We start from the raw sequence: 6,000 nt of genomic DNA, 5'->3' as shown, positions 1-6,000 counted from the left end.
TTTGTGAGACGCATCCGGATGCGAATCCGTCTCACAAATGCATTGTGAGAACGGATCCGTCTCTCCGCTTGTCATGCGGACAGACGGATCCGTCTTGTCTCTTTTTTTTTGCATTTTTAAAAGGACGGATACGGCATTCTGGTATTTTAAATGCCAGATCCGGCACTAATACATTCCTATGAGGAAAAATGCCGGATCCGGCATTCAGGCAAGTCTTCAGTTTTTTTCGCCGGAGATAAAGCCGTAGCATGCTGCGGTTTTATCTTTTGCCTGATCAGTCAAAATGACTGAACTGAAGACATCCTGATGCATCCTGAACGGATTACTCTCCATTCAGAATGCATGGGGATATGCCTGATCAGTTCTTTTCCGGTATTGAGCCCCTGTGACGGAACTCTATGCCGGAAAAGAAAAACGCTAGTGTGAAAGTACCCTTAATTAGGTATATCACATTTGAAGTGTTAGCGCAGCTCCATTAGGGAGAGCTGTGATCTGTGACTATACATTGGCTACAGTGCCTATAGAGAGTCTGAGGTAGTCTGAGGCACACCTCCTGTCTTGCCATTGGTTGAGGCTGTAGCTCTGCCCCTCCTTCCTGCATATCTATTGGCTGCTGAAAACAAACACAAGCTCACCAGGAGGTCATTGCATGGGGAGCTGATTTCTATTAAAGCAAAGTCAGAAAGAGTATAAAGTACAGACGAGAAAAAGACGATTATTTATAATGAGGAGAATGAGCCCTACTGACGAGGAGATTGACAGGTCATTATAATAGCAGAGGCTTTTCACATCAAAAGGTTAACTTGCTTACGCACACCCCCACCCACCACCCCCATGGGAAAGTCCGAGTTTAAATATCACTTAAAGATCACATTGCAGTTCATTTCATTCGTGGACCGGCAGAGAGAGAGGAAATGTGCACAGACAGCTCTTCGCTCCAGCCACACAGTAAGGTTTTATCTTGTACAGTTATCTGTAGTTCTGCAGAGAGAGTGAGAGATCTACAGTATGTGCCGACAGCGTGCGAGAGCGGTGATCTACAGCAGGGACTCCAGCTGTGGTGAAACTACCACTCCCAGCATGCACACCTCCTTGGCTGTTCTCAGAACTCCCAAAGGAGTGAATGGAGCATGCTGGGAGTCGTAGTTCCACCACAGCTGGTCCCTGATCTACAGTATCTGTGTGTGACAGTGTGTGAGGGTCATGATCCTCCATTAATACTGCACACTAGAGATGAGCAAATTGCCGCTTATGAAATTCGCTTGCGATTCGTTTACTGTTAAAAGCAGAATTGCGTTATGGATTCCGTTACCACAGACCATAACGCAATTCTAAGATGGAACGCATAACGGAATGCCTTTAGAGGACTCCCCTGCATAACGGATCCGTTATGCAGTCCATAGACTTCTATTATGACGGAATGAATAACGGAATTGCCTCTAAAGGCATTCTGTCATAGAATTGCGTTATGGTCCGTGGTAACGGAATCCATAACGCAATTATGCTTTTACCAGTAAACGAATCGCAAACAAATTTAAAAAATATGAAATTCGCTCCCGTCCGTGAAAGTGAATGAGAAGGGTCAGGTGGGGACAGCAGAATTTTGTTTTTAAGTTGTCCTGACACTTTTATGAGACATTTTTGTCATTGTCCTCTTGAAGTGTATACCAGCATCTAACCACTGTACAGGGTCCAGAGTGACACATTTCTCATACACTGCGAGACATTTACTGCCTTTATATCATGGATGAAACAAATTGACATCATTTTGTAGATCTGACATCCAGAGAGTATTTTATTTTTATTTTTTATAAATCCTGCATGTCTGCTAATAAAGATAACGGATGTGTTACTTGATTATCTGTAATCTAAGCACATTCTGCTTTGTAGATTATGGGGGTCATTTACTAAGCTGAAATACGCCTAAATTAGGCGTATATCAGGCACAGATGGCAGGTCTACAATTGTGGCGTGGAGGGATGGGCCGGCATCTCATTTACTATTTTCTACACTTGTTTCAGACGTAGAAAAAGGTCTAAATGTAAGACAGCAAGGAAGCTGATGTGCACTACCACACCATTCAGAGAGAGGACTCATGGATTCCTCATCCTCAGGGTGGCTTCAGGTCCGGTCGGTTTAACTCCCACAATCCAGATGGGATTGTATACACAGAGCTCATTGAGCACTGTGTATACCAGGGATGGTAAAAACTTGTCCTTGCCTTCTCTGGGGGGAACCTGGCTGTCACTGACAGTGGACCCCGACTCTTGTAGCTACACGATTAGCATGCAGCTTGACATTGAGGAACATCTATGCAGAGTTAAGTGTGGACTGCCGGATGTTTATAGTCAACGTACGCTCATGAAGCAGTTAAATTACATTTCCGGCATGTGCTCAGCTTTATTAACAGTGGAAGGGTGATTATATTTGTGAATTCTAAATTCCAAATTGATGGAAAGGCTTACCATCACATTCCTTTGGAAATGGTTTTCTCTCTGCCTTCTGTTTGATTCTGATCTTGAGTTGCTGCATTAATAGAGGAAACTCCCGTATTCAGGACCTTCATCTATTAGCCATAGTGGAGAGCATCTGCAATCTTGATCTGGAGGACATGAGACATCCATGCGTTACAAAGATCAGTGACCCATTAGTACAGTTCTGTGATGGAACATGTGGTTAAGGTAGTAGATGTTATAATGTCAACCAAACAAGTATAAATGGTCACCTCAATACAATAAATTATAACAATCAAAACAGAGATGAGCAGAGGGTTCGTCAATTGATGGCATCTAAATCATTACCTGGTTATGTATTTTAACCATCCATAGTCTTCATGCGGGAAATATGGTTCCATTGAAGGGAAATTTGCATTTCACTAACATGATCTGTATCCATGTTCACTAATTTGCTAAATAACATTGGGTCTACAGCAGTCATATACAATACAAGGCCTTATCAACACTGGAGTGAGAAATGTCATTGTGAAGGTTCTCAAATTCCTATAGCACTGCTTCTGCTGCCATCACCAGCAGGTTGAAGAAGTGTTTTTTTTTTTTTTTTAAGGATTGTTGGCTCCACCAACACAGTGGTGGTCTTCTCTTTATAAAGGAATGGTGGCATGACCAACATAGTTGAGATCTACTCCTTTGGAAAGGACTGGCGGCCCCACCAAGACAGTGAAGTTCTAATTGTTTGGGAAGGACTGCTGATACCACTAGTATGGCAGGGGTCTGATCCTATGAGAAGGACTATTTATGACACCAGGACAGCAGAGATTTGATCTTTTAGAGGACAGACTGCTAATGCTGCCAACATTGTGGCAGTCTACCCCTTTTGAGCAAAAACCACTAAAGCCACCTGTTCAGTGAAGGTTTGATTCTTTAGGAAGGACTGGTTGTGTCAGTGACAAAGCCAAGGTCTGATCCTTTGGGAGAGAGCCGGCATACCATCAGCACAGCAGAAATTTCTAGCAAGGACTGCCGGTGTCGCAGGCACAGAGGAGGTTTGATCTTTTGAGCAAGGACCTCTGATGCCACTAGCACAGCGGAGGTCTGCTCTTTTGGGCAAGGACTGCTCATGTTACCAGCACAGTGGAGGTATGATATTTTGTATAAGTGTTGATCAGTGAGGTTTTGACTGCTGGTGCCACCAGCAAAGTGGAGACCTTTTCATTTGGAAAGGAATGCTGGTGTCAACAAAAAATTGAAGGTTTGATCTTTTGAGAAGGACTGCTGGTGCCACTAACACATCAGGGGTTTGATCCTTTGGAAAAGACTGCTGATGCCACCAATATATCAAAGGAGAAGGACTACTGATGCTATCAGCATAGTTTTGGTAGTGATCCATTAGGAGAACCTTCTTGCTCATGCCAAGAGCTTATCAAGGCTTGATAGCTACATGGTCCAAATGTTGGATTGATACAGGAAAATATATATTTGGGTGTGGTAAACTATAATTACTTTTTCTCAAAAACTGACCTGGAGAAAAAAGTTAGTATTTCCTGGATTGTCAACTATTATCAGTGAAATGAGAGCGAATTAGTCACAGTGGCCATTTACAGAACAATGTATCTTAACATGTTAATGAGTTGTGCATGTAGCTAAGATAGAAACCAGACACTGTCGTTGTTTCCGGTCCTTTTAAGGCGTGGAGCTCAATGGTCAAAAGTGATGAACTGTGGAAACCCACAACTGACATTTTGCATTACGCTCACTCATACATTGTGATAACCTAGGAAATGACTTTACTTGTAAGTGTGAACTAGCCTTCTTCTCATTTTAATTATTGATAACCCAATAATTCAAGTACATGGGACCACAAGAGCCTACAGATATCTCTCATGGACAAGCAAGTCATATGAAAGACCATTGGGTTCCCTGGATTTCCAGCAGGTTCTGAACTCAGTACACTCGTGGTGATCTGACCTATATGCACCTGACGTGGGCATTCACATTTTTACATTTGACCTTTGCTATTGACAGGGAACAGAAAGGAGTTAGGACATAACAGTCCCATTGTGTAATATACACTGTAATGGTCAGGTTGTTTTCTCAGGAAAACAGGATTTGGAAACAGTCTGAGCTTAAAGGGGTTGTCCTGCAGTACATGAATACGGAGGGACAGGTTGACACATCTGATTTGTAGATATTGGTTGTTACATGTAAAGGGTTCTGTGTCATTCATGAAAATGAGAACTCACTAGAAATTTTATCTGATATTGTGGTTTTGTGAACAACATGTGTTGGAGACACTGAGTTCAGATATTGCATCATGTACTTAAAAACTAGGAGATGACTCATGACCCTCTATGCACCTGGCTAGTTCAAAATCCCTAATTTCTATACACCTTGCACCTTGATCAAGAGCTTTTCAACGCATATGGATGACCCCCTCCCCCCGTATTTTTTGTTATAGGCGTGCAGTTGCAGAATTTTGTCTTACAACGGTGGAGTACATGTATAACACACCAGACCTGGGACACATCTTCTGCCCTGTTTCATACCATTTATCAGTCACCCTAGAGGCATTTTGCTAATTATATTATAGATATGGTCATTTGGGCAGTACCCGTGGCCGTCATGAAGGAGCTGTGTCACGTTAGAAAAACATGGCTGCTTTCTCCCTTTAGGCTCCATTCACACGTCCGTGATGCGTTGCGGAACCGCAAGCTGCGGACAAGAATAGGACATGTTCTATCTTTTGCGGAGCTGCAGACCCGAAGATCTGGGCGGCGCTCCGCAATTGCGGATGCAGACAGCACACTGTGTGCTGCCTGCATACATTCCGTCCCCATAGAGAATGAATGGGTCCGCACCCGTTCCGCAAAATTGCGCAATGGATGCGGACCCATTTGCGGACGTGTGAATGGAGCCTTACAGCGTCTCTCCCATCTATGGATTGATTCCGATATGACACCTCCGGACCTTTCACTTCAGTTTGGATGAGCTGCAGTACCATGTTTTTTTTTCTAATTAACTTGGTTGAGATTTATCAACCCTTTTTTGCCCAAAAACTTGCATAGAAAAGTTTCGAACTGCGGGTCTGCAACTTTTCTAACGCCATTGACACAAAAATATTTGCACAATTGATGTCTTTGTGCCGTCCTTGCCACTTTCCAAAAAGGAGACGTGGCATAGGCGTGGTTTGGTTGGGGTCAGAGGCGCCTTTAGATTTAACATCATTGACGCCAGTTTTTTGGTGTAAATGATTACTGAAATCTACGCCAACTCATTATTCAATTTCATTCTGGGCACACGTTTAATTGAGGACGAGGGGTGAGAGCATCCTCCAGGGTTGCAGGGGATATCAAGACCGGCATACAAAACGCTTGACTTGATAAATATCCCCCGTTGCCTTTAAAAGTAGGGAATGTCCGGCATGCGGATCGCGGTGTACATCACCACTGACACTTTTTACATCCCAGTCCTATAGAAATATGCATTCCTCTTGTTCTTAAAATAGACATAATTTGCATTTTATTGTAGGGCATTTTTTTGTATT

The 6,000-nt window shown here is 43.1% G+C and overlaps 1 protein-coding gene across 1 annotated transcript in view; it reads left to right on the top strand.

Annotated features, from left to right (window-relative positions):
* Positions 1–748: 748 nt before the first annotated feature.
* Positions 749–6,000, top strand: part of TNFRSF9 (TNF receptor superfamily member 9) — a 32,473-nt gene continuing 27,221 nt past the window's right edge. Inside the window, exon 1 of the mRNA XM_044278408.1 lies at positions 749–948. The gene's annotated coding sequence lies outside the window, so the exon portion shown is untranslated. The remainder of the gene's footprint in view (positions 949–6,000) is intronic.

This window comes from Bufo gargarizans, chromosome 2 (assembly GCF_014858855.1).
Source record: "Bufo gargarizans isolate SCDJY-AF-19 chromosome 2, ASM1485885v1, whole genome shotgun sequence".
Taxonomy (NCBI): Eukaryota; Metazoa; Chordata; class Amphibia; order Anura; family Bufonidae; genus Bufo; species Bufo gargarizans.
This window is presented reverse-complemented; position numbering and strand designations above follow the sequence as displayed.